The sequence below is a fragment of the Ambystoma mexicanum genome, chromosome 5p (assembly GCF_040938575.1).
Source record: "Ambystoma mexicanum isolate Mex_15411 chromosome 5p, UKY_AmexF1_1, whole genome shotgun sequence".
NCBI classification, from domain to species: Eukaryota; Metazoa; Chordata; class Amphibia; order Caudata; family Ambystomatidae; genus Ambystoma; species Ambystoma mexicanum.
The window spans coordinates 715,502,683-715,523,639 of record NC_090930.1 but is presented as its reverse complement, the minus strand read 5'-3'; the positions used below and the strand labels follow the sequence as shown (position 1 = coordinate 715,523,639).

The 20,957-nt window shown below is 54.4% G+C and overlaps 23 non-coding genes across 23 annotated transcripts; 9 read left to right on the top strand and 14 right to left on the bottom strand.

The window, feature by feature from the left end:
- Window positions 1-339: 339 nt before the first annotated feature.
- On the bottom strand, window positions 340-411 carry TRNAE-CUC (transfer RNA glutamic acid (anticodon CUC)). Its single transcript has one exon. It is a non-coding gene; the product is annotated as a tRNA-Glu (tRNA).
- Window positions 412-751: 340 nt separating this feature from the next.
- On the bottom strand, window positions 752-823 carry TRNAE-CUC (transfer RNA glutamic acid (anticodon CUC)). Its single transcript has one exon. It is a non-coding gene; the product is annotated as a tRNA-Glu (tRNA).
- Window positions 824-1,717: 894 nt separating this feature from the next.
- On the top strand, window positions 1,718-1,800 carry TRNAL-UAA (transfer RNA leucine (anticodon UAA)). The gene has a single exon. It is a non-coding gene; the product is annotated as a tRNA-Leu (tRNA).
- Window positions 1,801-3,097: 1,297 nt separating this feature from the next.
- On the bottom strand, window positions 3,098-3,169 carry TRNAE-CUC (transfer RNA glutamic acid (anticodon CUC)). The gene has a single exon. It is a non-coding gene; the product is annotated as a tRNA-Glu (tRNA).
- Window positions 3,170-4,063: 894 nt separating this feature from the next.
- TRNAL-UAA (transfer RNA leucine (anticodon UAA)) lies at window positions 4,064-4,146 on the top strand. The gene has a single exon. It is a non-coding gene; the product is annotated as a tRNA-Leu (tRNA).
- A 1,297-nt stretch (window positions 4,147-5,443) lies between these two features.
- On the bottom strand, window positions 5,444-5,515 carry TRNAE-CUC (transfer RNA glutamic acid (anticodon CUC)). Its single transcript has one exon. It is a non-coding gene; the product is annotated as a tRNA-Glu (tRNA).
- Window positions 5,516-6,417: 902 nt separating this feature from the next.
- On the top strand, window positions 6,418-6,500 carry TRNAL-UAA (transfer RNA leucine (anticodon UAA)). Its single transcript has one exon. It is a non-coding gene; the product is annotated as a tRNA-Leu (tRNA).
- Window positions 6,501-7,404: 904 nt separating this feature from the next.
- On the bottom strand, window positions 7,405-7,476 carry TRNAE-CUC (transfer RNA glutamic acid (anticodon CUC)). The gene has a single exon. It is a non-coding gene; the product is annotated as a tRNA-Glu (tRNA).
- A 340-nt stretch (window positions 7,477-7,816) lies between these two features.
- TRNAE-CUC (transfer RNA glutamic acid (anticodon CUC)) lies at window positions 7,817-7,888 on the bottom strand. Its single transcript has one exon. It is a non-coding gene; the product is annotated as a tRNA-Glu (tRNA).
- An 889-nt stretch (window positions 7,889-8,777) lies between these two features.
- Window positions 8,778-8,860, top strand: TRNAL-UAA (transfer RNA leucine (anticodon UAA)). Its single transcript has one exon. It is a non-coding gene; the product is annotated as a tRNA-Leu (tRNA).
- Window positions 8,861-9,764: 904 nt separating this feature from the next.
- On the bottom strand, window positions 9,765-9,836 carry TRNAE-CUC (transfer RNA glutamic acid (anticodon CUC)). The gene has a single exon. It is a non-coding gene; the product is annotated as a tRNA-Glu (tRNA).
- A 340-nt stretch (window positions 9,837-10,176) lies between these two features.
- Window positions 10,177-10,248, bottom strand: TRNAE-CUC (transfer RNA glutamic acid (anticodon CUC)). The gene has a single exon. It is a non-coding gene; the product is annotated as a tRNA-Glu (tRNA).
- Window positions 10,249-11,142: 894 nt separating this feature from the next.
- On the top strand, window positions 11,143-11,225 carry TRNAL-UAA (transfer RNA leucine (anticodon UAA)). Its single transcript has one exon. It is a non-coding gene; the product is annotated as a tRNA-Leu (tRNA).
- Window positions 11,226-12,129: 904 nt separating this feature from the next.
- On the bottom strand, window positions 12,130-12,201 carry TRNAE-CUC (transfer RNA glutamic acid (anticodon CUC)). Its single transcript has one exon. It is a non-coding gene; the product is annotated as a tRNA-Glu (tRNA).
- Window positions 12,202-12,541: 340 nt separating this feature from the next.
- TRNAE-CUC (transfer RNA glutamic acid (anticodon CUC)) lies at window positions 12,542-12,613 on the bottom strand. The gene has a single exon. It is a non-coding gene; the product is annotated as a tRNA-Glu (tRNA).
- An 894-nt stretch (window positions 12,614-13,507) lies between these two features.
- TRNAL-UAA (transfer RNA leucine (anticodon UAA)) lies at window positions 13,508-13,590 on the top strand. Its single transcript has one exon. It is a non-coding gene; the product is annotated as a tRNA-Leu (tRNA).
- A 904-nt stretch (window positions 13,591-14,494) lies between these two features.
- Window positions 14,495-14,566, bottom strand: TRNAE-CUC (transfer RNA glutamic acid (anticodon CUC)). Its single transcript has one exon. It is a non-coding gene; the product is annotated as a tRNA-Glu (tRNA).
- A 340-nt stretch (window positions 14,567-14,906) lies between these two features.
- On the bottom strand, window positions 14,907-14,978 carry TRNAE-CUC (transfer RNA glutamic acid (anticodon CUC)). Its single transcript has one exon. It is a non-coding gene; the product is annotated as a tRNA-Glu (tRNA).
- An 890-nt stretch (window positions 14,979-15,868) lies between these two features.
- Window positions 15,869-15,951, top strand: TRNAL-UAA (transfer RNA leucine (anticodon UAA)). Its single transcript has one exon. It is a non-coding gene; the product is annotated as a tRNA-Leu (tRNA).
- A 904-nt stretch (window positions 15,952-16,855) lies between these two features.
- On the bottom strand, window positions 16,856-16,927 carry TRNAE-CUC (transfer RNA glutamic acid (anticodon CUC)). Its single transcript has one exon. It is a non-coding gene; the product is annotated as a tRNA-Glu (tRNA).
- Window positions 16,928-18,228: 1,301 nt separating this feature from the next.
- On the top strand, window positions 18,229-18,311 carry TRNAL-UAA (transfer RNA leucine (anticodon UAA)). The gene has a single exon. It is a non-coding gene; the product is annotated as a tRNA-Leu (tRNA).
- Window positions 18,312-19,215: 904 nt separating this feature from the next.
- On the bottom strand, window positions 19,216-19,287 carry TRNAE-CUC (transfer RNA glutamic acid (anticodon CUC)). Its single transcript has one exon. It is a non-coding gene; the product is annotated as a tRNA-Glu (tRNA).
- A 1,285-nt stretch (window positions 19,288-20,572) lies between these two features.
- On the top strand, window positions 20,573-20,655 carry TRNAL-UAA (transfer RNA leucine (anticodon UAA)). Its single transcript has one exon. It is a non-coding gene; the product is annotated as a tRNA-Leu (tRNA).
- The last annotated feature ends 302 nt before the right edge of the window (window positions 20,656-20,957 follow it).

The following is a 20,957-nucleotide window of genomic DNA, read 5'->3' as shown; positions in this document are numbered from 1 at the left end:
ACCGGTACGCAACCATTTCTGCAGCCCTCTGCCCCAGGGTCCCGGGCAAGGTCTTGGTCTGATGAGGCTAGGGATGGTGGGCGAGCTCGGCTTTGGCAGGGCGACAGGACTAATATTTTCTCTACAGCTTTGGAAGAAAGAAAGCTTCCTTTTTGGGGCACAGGCCCACTTCTAGCGGCGACAGCTTCCGGTAAGGGACCATGCTGAAAAGATGCTTGGAGTTACCGCCAGGGGAGCCACGCCGCTATTGCCTGTGAGTGAAGCTACATTTGAAAGAAATATTTTTTGAGACGCAGTTGTTTGAATTTCTGTAAAAATGTCATTCAGTAAAAGCCTCTCTTCCCTGACCGGGAATCGAACCCGGGCCGCGGCGGTGAGAGCGCCGAATCCTAACCACTAGACCACCAGGGAGACCGCTGGACAGCTCGGGAAGGCCGGGCAGTGGTGTCCGAGTGCACAATGCCTGCAGGTGCCTCAAAGGCCAGTCCATTGGGGGACTGGGAAGAGAGGGGGAGGGCCGAGCAGATAGGTTCTCTCCAGCGGTGAAAAAGGAAGCTGCCTTTTTTGCGTCAAGGGCAGTCTTTCCGCAGCGACAGGAGAATGAATGGGACTCTGCCATAAACACGTTTTGCGTCGCGCTGAGGGCACTTCCTCCATTTTGTGCACGCAAATCTGCATCTGGGAGCAAGATTTCCGGTCGCCAGTTAACTGCATTGCTGTAAATAAAAATGTCAGTTGTTAAAAGAGCTCCTTCCCTGACCGGGAATCGAACCCGGGCCGCGGCGGTGAGAGCGCCGAATCCTAACCACTAGACCACCAGGGACGGTGGGTGCACCCCGTTGCGTGTCGCTCAGATGGTGGCGTCCGAGTCCAAAGGCTGAGGGCCTCTGCTACAATGGGCACCAGTGCCTGCAGGTCTTCGGGGGCCGTTTCTGCTAATAAATAAATAAATAAAGAAATAAAGAAAGAAAGAAAGAAAGAAAACAAAAACACTTGTGATGGTCTGCGAAAAGGGGAGCTTAGAGATTGAAGACAGCATCACTTTGGGAACGTTTGCGCTTTCACTTCCAAGCGCTGATATTCCTGTCTTGCTCTCCTGAAAGGACAGCCTTCCTCGCTATGAGCTTTTGTGGGTCAGTGCTGAAGCTCCCCCTAGAGGCTGCCGCTGAAGATGCACACTCACAACTAACCCTCCTTAGGAGAACTGCTTCGTGGGAGAGCACGTTTATTAAAAGGCGGCAGGCCATGATTGCCTGCGAGACACAGCAGGGTTACCATGCAGAGTTCAAAGGGGGCTTTGCTTGTACAGCAAGTGCCGGAGGGCAAGAAGGGATGACATAGGAGCTGCCCTTTTTTCGGGCTCGCACACCAAGGCCTGCACCAGCCTTCGAGGCTCAGCCTGCCTCTGGACTGCCCTAGACCACCTTTACTCAAAGCACACACTCTGGTCGGGGACTCGAAGCCAGGCCCGTGGCAGTGAAAGCACCAAATCCTCACCACTAGGCCACCGGGGAAACGACTGCAGCACCCGGGAGGTTTCCGCAACCGTACTTGCAGTCAGCTGGAGGCTATTGTAATGCTGTTAAGTGAGAGACGTTTGCCGCTCGCAAGCCAATTCCATCCAACCTCGTGCAGGGGGCACTCTGGGCTGGTTTTCCACTTGTTCGCCTGCTGCTGAAACAGCAAAGATTCAATTCGAAGCCCTTTGCAGCAGCTCACCAGGATGGCCGAGTGGTTAAGGCGTTGGACTTAAGATCCAATGGACAAGTGTCCGCGTGGGTTCGAGCCCCACTCCTGGTACAGGTTTTTACTCTTCTTACCTAAATGCGGCAGCAGCTTCGCACAAGCCCTTTCCTGCTGTCTGTAGGCAGTGCCCCTACCTCAAAGCCCTGAGGCTTGAGTTCACCTGAAAAGAGCAACAAGGAATCGTTGCCCGTAGACTCTTTTCCTGGAAAACCTTTGCATTTTTGTACCATGTCCCTCGCATCCCAAGCTTAAGCCGCCAAAGTTGGCAGAGCTTGTGCAACCCCGCCAACAGCCCTACCACCCCAAAAGAAAATTGGGCAGGGATTCCCGCCTCCGCTTCCGAAACGGGCTTCCAAACGGGCGATGCCCTGACGGGTCAGCCAGTCACCGTCTAGGCCCGGTACACCCCTGTGAATAATAGAGCGTCCAACCTCAAATCAGGCTACAGGGCCCTTCAGCCCATAGAAGGAGAACCTGTCAACAAACGGGGCGAGGGCAATGCTCGGGCCCCTTGCGAAGCCTTTGCCAAGCTCCAAAGGCTGCACTTTCCCAGCAGACCACAGCTCTGTATGCAAATCAAGCAGCTACGACCCCTCCCTCCCCTGCTTTTCTCCTCCAAACCGGTACGCAACCATTTCTGCAGCCCTCTGCCCCAGGGTCCCGGGCAAGGTCTTGGTCTGATGAGGCTAGGGATGGTGGGCGAGCTCGGCTTTGGCAGGGCGACAGGACTAATATTTTCTCTACAGCTTTGGAAGAAAGAAAGCTTCCTTTTTGGGGCACAGGCCCACTTCTAGCGGCGACAGCTTCCGGTAAGGGACCATGCTGAAAAGATGCTTGGAGTTACCGCCAGGGGAGCCACGCCGCTATTGCCTGTGAGTGAAGCTACATTTGAAAGAAATATTTTTTGAGACGCAGTTGTTTGAATTTCTGTAAAAATGTCATTCAGTAAAAGCCTCTCTTCCCTGACCGGGAATCGAACCCGGGCCGCGGCGACCACTAGACCACCAGGGAGACCGCTGGACAGCTCGGGAAGGCCGGGCAGTGGTGTCCGAGTGCACAATGCCTGCAGGTGCCTCAAAGGCCAGTCCATTGGGGGACTGGGAAGAGAGGGGGAGGGCCGAGCAGATAGGTTCTCTCCAGCGGTGAAAAAGGAAGCTGCCTTTTTTGCGTCAAGTGCAGTCTTTCCGCAGCGACAGGAGAATGAATGGGACTCTGCCATAAACACGTTTTGCGTCGCGCTGAGGGCACTTCCTCCATTTTGTGCACGCAAATCTGCATCTGGGAGCAAGATTTCCGGTCGCCAGTTAACTGCATTGCTGTAAATAAAAATGTCAGTTGTTAAAAGAGCTCCTTCCCTGACCGGGAATCGAACCCGGGCCGCGGCGGTGAGAGCGCCGAATCCTAACCACTAGACCACCAGGGACGGTGGGTGCACCCCGTTGCGTGTCGCTCAGATGGTGGCGTCCGAGTCCAAAGGCTGAGGGCCTCTGCTACAATGGGCACCAGTGCCTGCAGGTCTTCGGGGGCCGTTTCTGCTAATAAATAAATAAATAAAGAAATAAAGAAAGAAAGAAAGAAAGAAAACAAAAACACTTGTGATGGTCTGCGAAAAGGGGAGCTTAGAGATTGAAGACAGCATCACTTTGGGAACGTTTGCGCTTTCACTTCCAAGCGCTGATATTCCTGTCTTGCTCTCCTGAAAGGACAGCCTTCCTCGCTATGAGCTTTTGTGGGTCAGTGCTGAAGCTCCCCCTAGAGGCTGCCGCTGAAGATGCACACTCACAACTAACCCTCCTTAGGAGAACTGCTTCGTGGGAGAGCACGTTTATTAAAAGGCGGCAGGCCATGATTGCCTGCGAGACACAGCAGGGTTACCATGCAGAGTTCAAAGGGGGCTTTGCTTGTACAGCAAGTGCCGGAGGGCAAGAAGGGATGACATAGGAGCTGCCCTTTTTTCGGGCTCGCACACCAAGGCCTGCACCAGCCTTCGAGGCTCAGCCTGCCTCTGGACTGCCCTAGACCACCTTTACTCAAAGCACACACTCTGGTCGGGGACTCGAAGCCAGGCCCGTGGCAGTGAAAGCACCAAATCCTCACCACTAGGCCACCGGGGAAACGACTGCAGCACCCGGGAGGTTTCCGCAACCGTACTTGCAGTCAGCTGGAGGCTATTGTAATGCTGTTAAGTGAGAGACGTTTGCCGCTCGCAAGCCAATTCCATCCAACCTCGTGCAGGGGGCACTCTGGGCTGGTTTTCCACTTGTTCGCCTGCTGCTGAAACAGCAAAGATTCAATTCGAAGCCCTTTGCAGCAGCTCACCAGGATGGCCGAGTGGTTAAGGCGTTGGACTTAAGATCCAATGGACAAGTGTCCGCGTGGGTTCGAGCCCCACTCCTGGTACAGGTTTTTACTCTTCTTACCTAAATGCGGCAGCAGCTTCGCACAAGCCCTTTCCTGCTGTCTGTAGGCAGTGCCCCTACCTCAAAGCCCTGAGGCTTGAGTTCACCTGAAAAGAGCAACAAGGAATCGTTGCCCGTAGACTCTTTTCCTGGAAAACCTTTGCATTTTTGTACCATGTCCCTCGCATCCCAAGCTTAAGCCGCCAAAGTTGGCAGAGCTTGTGCAACCCCGCCAACAGCCCTACCACCCCAAAAGAAAATTGGGCAGGGATTCCCGCCTCCGCTTCCGAAACGGGCTTCCAAACGGGCGATGCCCTGACGGGTCAGCCAGTCACCGTCTAGGCCCGGTACACCCCTGTGAATAATAGAGCGTCCAACCTCAAATCAGGCTACAGGGCCCTTCAGCCCATAGAAGGAGAACCTGTCAACAAACGGGGCGAGGGCAATGCTCGGGCCCCTTGCGAAGCCTTTGCCAAGCTCCAAAGGCTGCACTTTCCCAGCAGACCACAGCTCTGTATGCAAATCAAGCAGCTACGACCCCTCCCTCCCCTGCTTTTCTCCTCCAAACCGGTACGCAACCATTTCTGCAGCCCTCTGCCCCAGGGTCCCGGGCAAGGTCTTGGTCTGATGAGGCTAGGGATGGTGGGCGAGCTCGGCTTTGGCAGGGCGACAGGACTAATATTTTCTCTACAGCTTTGGAAGAAAGAAAGCTTCCTTTTTGGGGCACAGGCCCACTTCTAGCGGCGACAGCTTCCGGTAAGGGACCATGCTGAAAAGATGCTTGGAGTTACCGCCAGGGGAGCCACGCCGCTATTGCCTGTGAGTGAAGCTACATTTGAAAGAAATATTTTTTGAGACGCAGTTGTTTGAATTTCTGTAAAAATGTCATTCAGTAAAAGCCTCTCTTCCCTGACCGGGAATCGAACCCGGGCCGCGGCGACCACTAGACCACCAGGGAGACCGCTGGACAGCTCGGGAAGGCCGGGCAGTGGTGTCCGAGTGCACAATGCCTGCAGGTGCCTCAAAGGCCAGTCCATTGGGGGACTGGGAAGAGAGGGGGAGGGCCGAGCAGATAGGTTCTCTCCAGCGGTGAAAAAGGAAGCTGCCTTTTTTGCGTCAAGTGCAGTCTTTCCGCAGCGACAGGAGAATGAATGGGACTCTGCCATAAACACGTTTTGCGTCGCGCTGAGGGCACTTCCTCCATTTTGTGCACGCAAATCTGCATCTGGGAGCAAGATTTCCGGTCGCCAGTTAACTGCATTGCTGTAAATAAAAATGTCAGTTGTTAAAAGAGCTCCTTCCCTGACCGGGAATCAAACCCGGGCCGCGGCGGTGAGAGCGCCGAATCCTAACCACTAGACCACCAGGGACGGTGGGTGCACCCCGTTGCGTGTCGCTCAGATGGTGGCGTCCGAGTCCAAAGGCTGAGGGCCTCTGCTACAATGGGCACCAGTGCCTGCAGGTCTTCGGGGGCCGTTTCTGCTAATAAATAAATAAATAAATAAATAAAGAAATAAAGAAAGAAAGAAAGAAAGAAAACAAAAACACTTGTGATGGTCTGCGAAAAGGGGAGCTTAGAGATTGAAGACAGCATCACTTTGGGAACGTTTGCGCTTTCACTTCCAAGCGCTGATATTCCTGTCTTGCTCTCCTGAAAGGACAGCCTTCCTCGCTATGAGCTTTTGTGGGTCAGTGCTGAAGCTCCCCCTAGAGGCTGCCGCTGAAGATGCACACTCACAACTAACCCTCCTTAGGAGAACTGCTTCGTGGGAGAGCACGTTTATTAAAAGGCGGCAGGCCATGATTGCCTGCGAGACACAGCAGGGTTACCATGCAGAGTTCAAAGGGGGCTTTGCTTGTACAGCAAGTGCCGGAGGGCAAGAAGGGATGACATAGGAGCTGCCCTTTTTTCGGGCTCGCACACCAAGGCCTGCACCAGCCTTCGAGGCTCAGCCTGCCTCTGGACTGCCCTAGACCACCTTTACTCAAAGCACACACTCTGGTCGGGGACTCGAAGCCAGGCCCGTGGCAGTGAAAGCACCAAATCCTCACCACTAGGCCACCGGGGAAACGACTGCAGCACCCGGGAGGTTTCCGCAACCGTACTTGCAGTCAGCTGGAGGCTATTGTAATGCTGTTAAGTGAGAGACGTTTGCCGCTCGCAAGCCAATTCCATCCAACCTCCTGCAGGGGGCACTCTGGGCTGGTTTTCCACTTGTTCGCCTGCTGCTGAAACAGCAAAGATTCAATTCGAAGCCCTTTGCAGCAGCTCACCAGGATGGCCGAGTGGTTAAGGCGTTGGACTTAAGATCCAATGGACAAGTGTCTGCGTGGGTTCGAGCCCCACTCCTGGTACAGGTTTTTACTCTTCTTACCTAAATGCGGCAGCAGCTTCGCACAAGCCCTTTCCTGCTGTCTGTAGGCAGTGCCCCTACCTCAAAGCCCTGAGGCTTGAGTTCACCTGAAAAGAGCAACAAGGAATCGTTGCCCGTAGACTCTTTTCCTGGAAAACCTTTGCATTTTTGTACCATGTCCCTCGCATCCCAAGCTTAAGCCGCCAAAGTTGGCAGAGCTTGTGCAACCCCGCCAACAGCCCTACCACCCCAAAAGAAAATTGGGCAGGGATTCCCGCCTCCGCTTCCGAAACGGGCTTCCAAACGGGCGATGCCCTGACGGGTCAGCCAGTCACCGTCTAGGCCCGGTACACCCCTGTGAATAATAGAGCGTCCAACCTCAAATCAGGCTACAGGGCCCTTCAGCCCATAGAAGGAGAACCTGTCAACAAACGGGGCGAGGGCAATGCTCGGGCCCCTTGCGAAGCCTTTGCCAAGCTCCAAAGGCTGCACTTTCCCAGCAGACCACAGCTCTGTATGCAAATCAAGCAGCTACGACCCCTCCCTCCCCTGCTTTTCTCCTCCAAACCGGTACGCAACCATTTCTGCAGCCCTCTGCCCCAGGGTCCCGGGCAAGGTCTTGGTCTGATGAGGCTAGGGATGGTGGGCGAGCTCGGCTTTGGCAGGGCGACAGGACTAATATTTTCTCTACAGCTTTGGAAGAAAGAAAGCTTCCTTTTTGGGGCACAGGCCCACTTCTAGCGGCGACAGCTTCCGGTAAGGGACCATGCTGAAAAGATGCTTGGAGTTACCGCCAGGGGAGCCACGCCGCTATTGCCTGTGAGTGAAGCTACATTTGAAAGAAATATTTTTTGAGACGCAGTTGTTTGAATTTCTGTAAAAATGTCATTCAGTAAAAGCCTCTCTTCCCTGACCGGGAATCGAACCCGGGCCGCGGCGGTGAGAGCGCCGAATCCTAACCACTAGACCACCAGGGAGACCGCTGGACAGCTCGGGAAGGCCGGGCAGTGGTGTCCGAGTGCACAATGCCTGCAGGTGCCTCAAAGGCCAGTCCATTGGGGGACTGGGAAGAGAGGGGGAGGGCCGAGCAGATAGGTTCTCTCCAGCGGTGAAAAAGGAAGCTGCCTTTTTTGCGTCAAGGGCAGTCTTTCCGCAGCGACAGGAGAATGAATGGGACTCTGCCATAAACACGTTTTGCGTCGCGCTGAGGGCACTTCCTCCATTTTGTGCACGCAAATCTGCATCTGGGAGCAAGATTTCCGGTCGCCAGTTAACTGCATTGCTATAAATAAAAATGTCAGTTGTTAAAAGAGCTCCTTCCCTGACCGGGAATCGAACCCGGGCCGCGGCGGTGAGAGCACCGAATCCTAACCACTAGACCACCCGGGACGGTGGGTGCACCCCGTTGCGTGTCGCTCAGATGGTGGCGTCCGAGTCCAAAGGCTGAGGGCCTCTGCTACAATGGGCACCAGTGCCTGCAGGTCTTCGGGGCCGTTTCTGCTAATAAATAAATAAATAAAGAAATAAAGAAAGAAAGAAAGAAAACAAAAACACTTGTGATGGTCTGCGAAAAGGGGAGCTTAGAGATTGAAGACAGCATCACTTTGGGAACGTTTGCGCTTTCACTTCCAAGCGCTGATATTCCTGTCTTGCTCTCCTGAAAGGACAGCCTTCCTCGCTATGAGCTTTTGTGGGTCAGTGCTGAAGCTCCCCCTAGAGGCTGCCGCTGAAGATGCACACTCACAACTAACCCTCCTTAGGAGAACTGCTTCGTGGGAGAGCACGTTTATTAAAAGGCGGCAGGCCATGATTGCCTGCGAGACGCAGCAGGGTTACCATGCAGAGTTCAAAGGGGGCTTTGCTTGTACAGCAAGTGCCGGAGGGCAAGAAGGGATGACATAGGAGCTGCCCTTTTTTCGGGCTCGCACACCAAGGCCTGCACCAGCCTTCGAGGCTCAGCCTGCCTCTGGACTGCCCTAGACCACCTTTACTCAAAGCACACACTCTGGTCGGGGACTCGAAGCCAGGCCCGTGGCAGTGAAAGCACCAAATCCTCACCACTAGGCCACCGGGGAAACGACTGCAGCACCCGGGAGGTTTCCGCAACCGTACTTGCAGTCAGCTGGAGGCTATTGTAATGCTGTTAAGTGAGAGACGTTTGCCGCTCGCAAGCCAATTCCATCCAACCTCCTGCAGGGGGCACTCTGGGCTGGTTTTCCACTTGTTCGCCTGCTGCTGAAACAGCAAAGATTCAATTCGAAGCCCTTTGCAGCAGCTCACCAGGATGGCCGAGTGGTTAAGGCGTTGGACTTAAGATCCAATGGACAAGTGTCCGCGTGGGTTCGAGCCCCACTCCTGGTACAGGTTTTTACTCTTCTTACCTAAATGCGGCAGCAGCTTCGCACAAGCCCTTTCCTGCTGTCTGTAGGCAGTGCCCCTACCTCAAAGCCCTGAGGCTTGAGTTCACCTGAAAAGAGCAACAAGGAATCGTTGCCCGTAGACTCTTTTCCTGGAAAACCTTTGCATTTTTGTACCATGTCCCTCGCATCCCAAGCTTAAGCCGCCAAAGTTGGCAGAGCTTGTGCAACCGCGCCAACAGCCCTACCACCCCAAAAGAAATTTGGGCAGGGATTCCCGCCTCCGCTTTCGAAACGGGCTTCCAAACGGGCGATGCCCTGACGGGTCAGCCAGTCACCGTCTAGGCCCGGTACACCCCTGTGAATAATAGAGCGTCCAACCTCAAATCAGGCTACAGGGCCCTTCAGCCCATAGAAGGAGAACCTGTCAACAAACGGGGCGAGGGCAATGCTCGGGCCCCTTGCGAAGCCTTTGCCAAGCTCCAAAGGCTGCACTTTCCCAGCAGACCACAGCTCTGTATGCAAATCAAGCAGCTACGACCCCTCCCTCCCCTGCTTTTCTCCTCCAAACCGGTACGCAACCATTTCTGCAGCCCTCTGCCCCAGGGTCCCGGGCAAGGTCTTGGTCTGATGAGGCTAGGGATGGTGGGCGAGCTCGGCTTTGGCAGGGCGACAGGACTAATATTTTCTCTACAGCTTTGGAAGAAAGAAAGCTTCCTTTTTGGGGCACAGGCCCACTTCTAGCGGCGACAGCTTCCGGTAAGGGACCATGCTGAAAAGATGCTTGGAGTTACCGCCAGGGGAGCCACGCCGCTATTGCCTGTGAGTGAAGCTACATTTGAAAGAAATATTTTTTGAGACGCAGTTGTTTGAATTTCTGTAAAAATGTCATTCAGTAAAAGCCTCTCTTCCCTGACCGGGAATCGAACCCGGGCCGCGGCGGTGAGAGCGCCGAATCCTAACCACTAGACCACCAGGGAGACCGCTGGACAGCTCGGGAAGGCCGGGCAGTGGTGTCCGAGTGCACAATGCCTGCAGGTGCCTCAAAGGCCAGTCCATTGGGGGACTGGGAAGAGAGGGGGAGGGCCGAGCAGATAGGTTCTCTCCAGCGGTGAAAAAGGAAGCTGCCTTTTTTGCGTCAAGGGCAGTCTTTCCGCAGCGACAGGAGAATGAATGGGACTCTGCCATAAACACGTTTTGCGTCGCGCTGAGGGCACTTCCTCCATTTTGTGCACGCAAATCTGCATCTGGGAGCAAGATTTCCGGTCGCCAGTTAACTGCATTGCTGTAAATAAAAATGTCAGTTGTTAAAAGAGCTCCTTCCCTGACCGGGAATCGAACCCGGGCCGCGGCGGTGAGAGCGCCGAATCCTAACCACTAGACCACCAGGGACGGTGGGTGCACCCCGTTGCGTGTCGCTCAGATGGTGGCGTCCGAGTCCAAAGGCTGAGGGCCTCTGCTACAATGGGCACCAGTGCCTGCAGGTCTTCGGGGGCCGTTTCTGCTAATAAATAAATAAATAAAGAAATAAAGAAAGAAAGAAAGAAAGAAAACAAAAACACTTGTGATGGTCTGCGAAAAGGGGAGCTTAGAGATTGAAGACAGCATCACTTTGGGAACGTTTGCGCTTTCACTTCCAAGCGCTGATATTCCTGTCTTGCTCTCCTGAAAGGACAGCCTTCCTCGCTATGAGCTTTTGTGGGTCAGTGCTGAAGCTCCCCCTAGAGGCTGCCGCTGAAGATGCACACTCACAACTAACCCTCCTTAGGAGAACTGCTTCGTGGGAGAGCACGTTTATTAAAAGGCGGCAGGCCATGATTGCCTGCGAGACACAGCAGGGTTACCATGCAGAGTTCAAAGGGGGCTTTGCTTGTACAGCAAGTGCCGGAGGGCAAGAAGGGATGACATAGGAGCTGCCCTTTTTTCGGGCTCGCACACCAAGGCCTGCACCAGCCTTCGAGGCTCAGCCTGCCTCTGGACTGCCCTAGACCACCTTTACTCAAAGCACACACTCTGGTCGGGGACTCGAAGCCAGGCCCGTGGCAGTGAAAGCACCAAATCCTCACCACTAGGCCACCGGGGAAACGACTGCAGCACCCGGGAGGTTTCCGCAACCGTACTTGCAGTCAGCTGGAGGCTATTGTAATGCTGTTAAGTGAGAGACGTTTGCCGCTCGCAAGCCAATTCCATCCAACCTCGTGCAGGGGGCACTCTGGGCTGGTTTTCCACTTGTTCGCCTGCTGCTGAAACAGCAAAGATTCAATTCGAAGCCCTTTGCAGCAGCTCACCAGGATGGCCGAGTGGTTAAGGCGTTGGACTTAAGATCCAATGGACAAGTGTCCGCGTGGGTTCGAGCCCCACTCCTGGTACAGGTTTTTACTCTTCTTACCTAAATGCGGCAGCAGCTTCGCACAAGCCCTTTCCTGCTGTCTGTAGGCAGTGCCCCTACCTCAAAGCCCTGAGGCTTGAGTTCACCTGAAAAGAGCAACAAGGAATCGTTGCCCGTAGACTCTTTTCCTGGAAAACCTTTGCATTTTTGTACCATGTCCCTCGCATCCCAAGCTTAAGCCGCCAAAGTTGGCAGAGCTTGTGCAACCCCGCCAACAGCCCTACCACCCCAAAAGAAAATTGGGCAGGGATTCCCGCCTCCGCTTCCGAAACGGGCTTCCAAACGGGCGATGCCCTGACGGGTCAGCCAGTCACCGTCTAGGCCCGGTACACCCCTGTGAATAATAGAGCGTCCAACCTCAAATCAGGCTACAGGGCCCTTCAGCCCATAGAAGGAGAACCTGTCAACAAACGGGGCGAGGGCAATGCTCGGGCCCCTTGCGAAGCCTTTGCCAAGCTCCAAAGGCTGCACTTTCCCAGCAGACCACAGCTCTGTATGCAAATCAAGCAGCTACGACCCCTCCCTCCCCTGCTTTTCTCCTCCAAACCGGTACGCAACCATTTCTGCAGCCCTCTGCCCCAGGGTCCCGGGCAAGGTCTTGGTCTGATGAGGCTAGGGATGGTGGGCGAGCTCGGCTTTGGCAGGGCGACAGGACTAATATTTTCTCTACAGCTTTGGAAGAAAGAAAGCTTCCTTTTTGGGGCACAGGCCCACTTCTAGCGGCGACAGCTTCCGGTAAGGGACCATGCTGAAAAGATGCTTGGAGTTACCGCCAGGGGAGCCACGCCGCTATTGCCTGTGAGTGAAGCTACATTTGAAAGAAATATTTTTTGAGACGCAGTTGTTTGAATTTCTGTAAAAATGTCATTCAGTAAAAGCCTCTCTTCCCTGACCGGGAATCGAACCCGGGCCGCGGCGGTGAGAGCGCCGAATCCTAACCACTAGACCACCAGGGAGACCGCTGGACAGCTCGGGAAGGCCGGGCAGTGGTGTCCGAGTGCACAATGCCTGCAGGTGCCTCAAAGGCCAGTCCATTGGGGGACTGGGAAGAGAGGGGGAGGGCCGAGCAGATAGGTTCTCTCCAGCGGTGAAAAAGGAAGCTGCCTTTTTTGCGTCAAGGGCAGTCTTTCCGCAGCGACAGGAGAATGAATGGGACTCTGCCATAAACACGTTTTGCGTCGCGCTGAGGGCACTTCCTCCATTTTGTGCACGCAAATCTGCATCTGGGAGCAAGATTTCCGGTCGCCAGTTAACTGCATTGCTGTAAATAAAAATGTCAGTTGTTAAAAGAGCTCCTTCCCTGACCGGGAATCGAACCCGGGCCGCGGCGGTGAGAGCGCCGAATCCTAACCACTAGACCACCAGGGACGGTGGGTGCACCCCGTTGCGTGTCGCTCAGATGGTGGCGTCCGAGTCCAAAGGCTGAGGGCCTCTGCTACAATGGGCACCAGTGCCTGCAGGTCTTCGGGGGCCGTTTCTGCTAATAAATAAATAAATAAAGAAATAAAGAAAGAAAGAAAGAAAGAAAACAAAAACACTTGTGATGGTCTGCGAAAAGGGGAGCTTAGAGATTGAAGACAGCATCACTTTGGGAACGTTTGCGCTTTCACTTCCAAGCGCTGATATTCCTGTCTTGCTCTCCTGAAAGGACAGCCTTCCTCGCTATGAGCTTTTGTGGGTCAGTGCTGAAGCTCCCCCTAGAGGCTGCCGCTGAAGATGCACACTCACAACTAACCCTCCTTAGGAGAACTGCTTCGTGGGAGAGCACGTTTATTAAAAGGCGGCAGGCCATGATTGCCTGCGAGACACAGCAGGGTTACCATGCAGAGTTCAAAGGGGGCTTTGCTTGTACAGCAAGTGCCGGAGGGCAAGAAGGGATGACATAGGAGCTGCCCTTTTTTCGGGCTCGCACACCAAGGCCTGCACCAGCCTTCGAGGCTCAGCCTGCCTCTGGACTGCCCTAGACCACCTTTACTCAAAGCACACACTCTGGTCGGGGACTCGAAGCCAGGCCCGTGGCAGTGAAAGCACCAAATCCTCACCACTAGGCCACCGGGGAAACGACTGCAGCACCCGGGAGGTTTCCGCAACCGTACTTGCAGTCAGCTGGAGGCTATTGTAATGCTGTTAAGTGAGAGACGTTTGCCGCTCGCAAGCCAATTCCATCCAACCTCCTGCAGGGGGCACTCTGGGCTGGTTTTCCACTTGTTCGCCTGCTGCTGAAACAGCAAAGATTCAATTCGAAGCCCTTTGCAGCAGCTCACCAGGATGGCCGAGTGGTTAAGGCGTTGGACTTAAGATCCAATGGACAAGTGTCCGCGTGGGTTCGAACCCCACTCCTGGTACAGGTTTTTACTCTTCTTACCTAAATGCGGCAGCAGCTTTGCACAAGCCCTTTCCTGCTGTCTGTAGGCAGTGCCCCTACCTCAAAGCCCTGAGGCTTGAGTTCACCTGAAAAGAGCAACAAGGAATCGTTGCCCGTAGACTCTTTTCCTGGAAAACCTTTGCATTTTTGTACCATGTCCCTCGCATCCCAAGCTTAAGCCGCCAAAGTTGGCAGAGCTTGTGCAACCCCGCCAACAGCCCTACCACCCCAAAAGAAAATTGGGCAGGGATTCCCGCCTCCGCTTCCGAAACGGGCTTCCAAACGGGCGATGCCCTGACGGGTCAGCCAGTCACCGTCTAGGCCCGGTACACCCCTGTGAATAATAGAGCGTCCAACCTCAAATCAGGCTACAGGGCCCTTCAGCCCATAGAAGGAGAACCTGTCAACAAACGGGGCGAGGGCAATGCTCGGGCCCCTTGCGAAGCCTTTGCCAAGCTCCAAAGGCTGCACTTTCCCAGCAGACCACAGCTCTGTATGCAAATCAAGCAGCTACGACCCCTCCCTCCCCTGCTTTTCTCCTCCAAACCGGTACGCAACCATTTCTGCAGCCCTCTGCCCCAGGGTCCCGGGCAAGGTCTTGGTCTGATGAGGCTAGGGATGGTGGGCGAGCTCGGCTTTGGCAGGGCGACAGGACTAATATTTTCTCTACAGCTTTGGAAGAAAGAAAGCTTCCTTTTTGGGGCACAGGCCCACTTCTAGCGGCGACAGCTTCCGGTAAGGGACCATGCTGAAAAGATGCTTGGAGTTACCGCCAGGGGAGCCACGCCGCTATTGCCTGTGAGTGAAGCTACATTTGAAAGAAATATTTTTTGAGACGCAGTTGTTTGAATTTCTGTAAAAATGTCATTCAGTAAAAGCCTCTCTTCCCTGACCGGGAATCGAACCCGGGCCGCAGCGGTGAGAGCGCCGAATCCTAACCACTAGACCACCAGGGAGACCGCTGGACAGCTCGGGAAGGCCGGGCAGTGGTGTCCGAGTGCACAATGCCTGCAGGTGCCTCAAAGGCCAGTCCATTGGGGGACTGGGAAGAGAGGGGGAGGGCCGAGCAGATAGGTTCTCTCCAGCGGTGAAAAAGGAAGCTGCCTTTTTTGCGTCAAGGGCAGTCTTTCCGCAGCGACAGGAGAATGAATGGGACTCTGCCATAAACACGTTTTGCGTCGCGCTGAGGGCACTTCCTCCATTTTGTGCACGCAAATCTGCATCTGGGAGCAAGATTTCCGGTCGCCAGTTAACTGCATTGCTGTAAATAAAAATGTCAGTTGTTAAAAGAGCTCCTTCCCTGACCGGGAATCGAACCCGGGCCGCGGCGGTGAGAGCGCCGAATCCTAACCACTAGACCACCAGGGACGGTGGGTGCACCCCGTTGCGTGTCGCTCAGATGGTGGCGTCCGAGTCCAAAGGCTGAGGGCCTCTGCTACAATGGGCACCAGTGCCTGCAGGTCTTCGGGGGCCGTTTCTGCTAATAAATAAATAAATAAAGAAATAAAGAAAGAAAGAAAGAAAACAAAAACACTTGTGATGGTCTGCGAAAAGGGGAGCTTAGAGATTGAAGACAGCATCACTTTGGGAACGTTTGCGCTTTCACTTCCAAGCGCTGATATTCCTGTCTTGCTCTCCTGAAAGGACAGCCTTCCTCGCTATGAGCTTTTGTGGGTCAGTGCTGAAGCTCCCCCTAGAGGCTGCCGCTGAAGATGCACACTCACAACTAACCCTCCTTAGGAGAACTGCTTCGTGGGAGAGCACGTTTATTAAAAGGCGGCAGGCCATGATTGCCTGCGAGACACAGCAGGGTTACCATGCAGAGTTCAAAGGGGGCTTTGCTTGTACAGCAAGTGCCGGAGGGCAAGAAGGGATGACATAGGAGCTGCCCTTTTTTCGGGCTCGCACACCAAGGCCTGCACCAGCCTTCGAGGCTCAGCCTGCCTCTGGACTGCCCTAGACCACCTTTACTCAAAGCACACACTCTGGTCGGGGACTCGAAGCCAGGCCCGTGGCAGTGAAAGCACCAAATCCTCACCACTAGGCCACCGGGGAAACGACTGCAGCACCCGGGAGGTTTCCGCAACCGTACTTGCAGTCAGCTGGAGGCTATTGTAATGCTGTTAAGTGAGAGACGTTTGCCGCTCGCAAGCCAATTCCATCCAACCTCCTGCAGGGGGCACTCTGGGCTGGTTTTCCACTTGTTCGCCTGCTGCTGAAACAGCAAAGATTCAATTCGAAGCCCTTTGCAGCAGCTCACCAGGATGGCCGAGTGGTTAAGGCGTTGGACTTAAGATCCAATGGACAAGTGTCCGCGTGGGTTCGAGCCCCACTCCTGGTACAGGTTTTTACTCTTCTTACCTAAATGCGGCAGCAGCTTCGCACAAGCCCTTTCCTGCTGTCTGTAGGCAGTGCCCCTACCTCAAAGCCCTGAGGCTTGAGTTCACCTGAAAAGAGCAACAAGGAATCGTTGCCCGTAGACTCTTTTCCTGGAAAACCTTTGCATTTTTGTACCATGTCCCTCGCATCCCAAGCTTAAGCCGCCAAAGTTGGCAGAGCTTGTGCAACCCCGCCAACAGCCCTACCACCCCAAAAGAAAATTGGGCAGGGATTCCCGCCTCCGCTTCCGAAACGGGCTTCCAAACGGGCGATGCCCTGACGGGTCAGCCAGTCACCGTCTAGGCCCGGTACACCCCTGTGAATAATAGAGCGTCCAACCTCAAATCAGGCTACAGGGCCCTTCAGCCCATAGAAGGAGAACCTGTCAACAAACGGGGCGAGGGCAATGCTCGGGCCCCTTGCGAAGCCTTTGCCAAGCTCCAAAGGCTGCACTTTCCCAGCAGACCACAGCTCTGTATGCAAATCAAGCAGCTACGACCCCTCCCTCCCCTGCTTTTCTCCTCCAAACCGGTACGCAACCATTTCTGCAGCCCTCTGCCCCAGGGTCCCGGGCAAGGTCTTGGTCTGATGAGGCTAGGGATGGTGGGCGAGCTCGGCTTTGGCAGGGCGACAGGACTAATATTTTCTCTACAGCTTTGGAAGAAAGAAAGCTTCCTTTTTGGGGCACAGGCCCACTTCTAGCGGCGACAGCTTCCGGTAAGGGACCATGCTGAAAAGATGCTTGGAGTTACCGCCAGGGGAGCCACGCCGCTATTGCCTGTGAGTGAAGCTACATTTGAAAGAAATATTTTTTGAGACGCAGTTGTTTGAATTTCTGTAAAAATGTCATTCAGTAAAAGCCTCTCTTCCCTGACCGGGAATCGAACCCGGGCCGCGGCGGTGAGAGCGCCGAATCCTAACCACTAGACCACCAGGGAGACCGCTGGACAGCTCGGGAAGGCCGGGCAGTGGTGTCCGAGTGCACAATGCCTGCAGGTGCCTCAAAGGCCAGTCCATTGGGGGACTGGGAAGAGAGGGGGAGGGCCGAGCAGATAGGTTCTCTCCAGCGGTGAAAAAGGAAGCTGCCTTTTTTGCGTCAAGGGCAGTCTTTCCGCAGCGACAGGAGAATGAATGGGACTCTGCCATAAACACGTTTTGCGTCGCGCTGAGGGCACTTCCTCCATTTTGTGCACGCAAATCTGCATCTGGGAGCAAGATTTCCGGTCGCCAGTTAACTGCATTGCTATAAATAAAAATGTCAGTTGTTAAAAGAGCTCCTTCCCTGACCGGGAATCGAACCCGGGCCGCGGCGGTGAGAGCACCGAAACCTAACCACTAGACCACCCGTGACGGTGGGTGCACCCCGTTGCGTGTCGCTCAGATGGTGGCGTCCGAGTCCAAAGGCTGAGGGCCTCTGCTACAATGGGCACCAGTGCCTGCAGGTCTTCGGGGCCGTTTCTGCTAATAAATAAATAAAGAAAGAAATAAAGAAAGAAAGAAAGAAAACAAAAACACTTGTGATGGTCTGCGAAAAGGGGAGCTTAGAGATTGAAGACAGCATCACTTTGGGAACGTTTGCGCTTTCACTTCCAAGCGCTGATATTCCTGTCTTGCTCTCCTGAAAGGACAGCCTTCCTCGCTATGAGCTTTTGTGGGTCAGTGCTGAAGCTCCCCCTAGAGGCTGCCGCTGAAGATGCACACTCACAACTAACCCTCCTTAGGAGAACTGCTTCGTGGGAGAGCACGTTTATTAAAAGGCGGCAGGCCATGATTGCCTGCGAGACACAGCAGGGTTACCATGCAGAGTTCAAAGGGGGCTTTGCTTGTACAGCAAGTGCCGGAGGGCAAGAAGGGATGACATAGGAGCTGCCCTTTTTTCGGGCTCGCACACCAAGGCCTGCACCAGCCTTCGAGGCTCAGCCTGCCTCTGGACTGCCCTAGACCACCTTTACTCAAAGCACACACTCTGGTCGGGGACTCGAAGCCAGGCCCGTGGCAGTGAAAGCACCAAATCCTCACCACTAGGCCACCGGGGAAACGACTGCAGCACCCGGGAGGTTTCCGCAACCGTACTTGCAGTCAGCTGGAGGCTATTGTAATGCTGTTAAGTGAGAGACGTTTGCCGCTCGCAAGCCAATTCCATCCAACCTCCTGCAGGGGGCACTCTGGGCTGGTTTTCCACTTGTTCGCCTGCTGCTGAAACAGCAAAGATTCAATTCGAAGCCCTTTGCAGCAGCTCACCAGGATGGCCGAGTGGTTAAGGCGTTGGACTTAAGATCCAATGGACAAGTGTCCGCGTGGGTTCGAGCCCCACTCCTGGTACAGGTTTTTACTCTTCTTACCTAAATGCGGCAGCAGCTTCGCACAAGCCCTTTCCTGCTGTCTGTAGGCAGTGCCCCTACCTCAAAGCCCTGAGGCTTGAGTTCACCTGAAAAGAGCAACAAGGAATCGTTGCCCGTAGACTCTTTTCCTGGAAAACCTTTGCATTTTTGTACCATGTCCCTCGCATCCCAAGCTTAAGCCGCCAAAGTTGGCAGAGCTTGTGCAACCCCGCCAACAGCCCTACCACCCCAAAAGAAAATTGGGCAGGGATTCCCGCCTCCGCTTCCGAAACGGGCTTCCAAACGGGCGATGCCCTGACGGGTCAGCCAGTCACCGTCTAGGCCCGGTACACCCCTGTGAATAATAGAGCGTCCAACCTCAAATCAGGCTACAGGGCCCTTCAGCCCATAGAAGGAGAACCTGTCAACAAACGGGGCGAGGGCAATGCTCCGGCCCCTTGCGAAGCCTTTGCCAAGCTCCAAAGGCTGCACTTTCCCAGCAGACCACAGCTCTGTATGCAAATCAAGCAGCTACGACCCCTCCCTCCCCTGCTTTTCTCCTCCAAACCGGTACGCAACCATTTCTGCAGCCCTCTGCCCCAGGGTCCCGGGCAAGGTCTTGGTCTGATGAGGCTAGGGATGGTGGGCGAGCTCGGCTTTGGCAGGGCGACAGGACTAATATTTTCTCTACAGCTTTGGAAGAAAGAAAGCTTCCTTTTTGGGGCACAGGCCCACTTCTAGCGGCGACAGCTTCCGGTAAGGGACCATGCTGAAAAGATGCTTGGAGTTACCGCCAGGGGAGCCACGCCGCTATTGCCTGTGAGTGAAGCTACATTTGAAAGAAATATTTTTTGAGACGCAGTTGTTTGAATTTCTGTAAAAATGTCATTCAGTAAAAGCCTCTCTTCCCTGACCGGGAATCGAACCCGGGCCGCGGCGGTGAGAGCGCCGAATCCTAACCACTAGACCACCAGGGAGACCGCTGGACAGCTCGGGAAGGCCGGGCAGTGGTGTCCGAGTGCACAATGCCTGCAGGTGCCTCAAAGGCCAGTCCATTGGGGGACTGGGAAGAGAGGGGGAGGGCCGAGCAGATAGGTTCTCTCCAGCGGTGAAAAAGGAAGCTGCCTTTTTTGCGTCAAGGGCAGTCTTTCCGCAGCGACAGGAGAATGAATGGGACTCTGCCATAAACACGTTTTGCGTCGCGCTGAGGGCACTTCCTCCATTTTGTGCACGCAAATCTGCATCTGGGAGCAAGATTTCCGGTCGCCAGTTAACTGCATTGCTGTAAATAAAAATGTCAGTTGTTAAAAGAGCTCCTTCCCTGACCGGGAATCGAACCCCGAATCCTAACCACTAGACCACCAGGGACGGTGGGTGCACCCCGTTGCGTGTCGCTCAGATGGTGGCGTCCGAGTCCAAAGGCTGAGGGCCTCTGCTACAATGGGCACCAGTGCCTGCAGGTCTTCGGGGGCCGTTTCTGCTAATAAATAAATAAATAAAGAAATAAAGAAAGAAAGAAAGAAAGAAAACAAAAACACTTGTGATGGTCTGCGAAAAGGGGAGCTTAGAGATTGAAGGCAGCATCACTTTGGGAACGTTTGCGCTTTCACTTCCAAGCGCTGATATTCCTGTCTTGCTCTCCTGAAAGGACAGCCTTCCTCGCTATGAGCTTTTGTGGGTCAGTGCTGAAGCTCCCCCTAGAGGCTGCCGCTGAAGATGCACACTCACAACTAACCCTCCTTAGGAGAACTGCTTCGTGGGAGAGCACGTTTATTAAAAGGCGGCAGGCCATGATTGCCTGCGAAACACAGCAGGGTTACCATGCAGAGTTCAAAGGGGGCTTTGCTTGTACAGCAAGTGCCGGAGGGCAAGAAGGGATGACATAGGAGCTGCCCTTTTTTCGGGCTCGCACACCAAGGCCTGCACCAGCCTTCGAGGCTCAGCCTGCCTCTGGACTGCCCTAGACCACCTTTACTCAAAGCACACACTCTGGTAGGGGACTCGAAGCCAGGCCCGTGGCAGTGAAAGCACCAAATCCTCACCACTAGGCCACCGGGGAAACGACTGCAGCACCCGGGAGGTTTCCGCAACCGTACTTGCAGTCAGCTGGAGGCTATTGTAATGCTGTTAAGTGAGAGACGTTTGCCGCTCGCAAGCCAATTCCATCCAACCTCCTGCAGGGGGCACTCTGGGCTGGTTTTCCACTTGTTCGCCTGCTGCTGAAACAGCAAAGATTCAATTCGAAGCCCTTTGCAGCAGCTCACCAGGATGGCCGAGTGGTTAAGGCGTTGGACTTAAGATCCAATGGACAAGTGTCCGCGTGGGTTCGAGCCCCACTCCTGGTACAGGTTTTTACTCTTCTTACCTAAATGCGGCAGCAGCTTCGCACAAGCCCTTTCCTGCTGTCTGTAGGCAGTGCCCCTACCTCAAAGCCCTGAGGCTTGAGTTCACCTGAAAAGAGCAACAAGGAATCGTTGCCCGTAGACTCTTTTCCTGGAAAACCTTTGCATTTTTGTACCATGTCCCTCGCATCCCAAGCTTAAGCCGCCAAAGTTGGCAGAGCTTGTGCAACCCCGCCAACAGCCCTACCACCCCAAAAGAAAATTGGGCAGGGATTCCCGCCTCCGCTTCCGAAACGGGCTTCCAA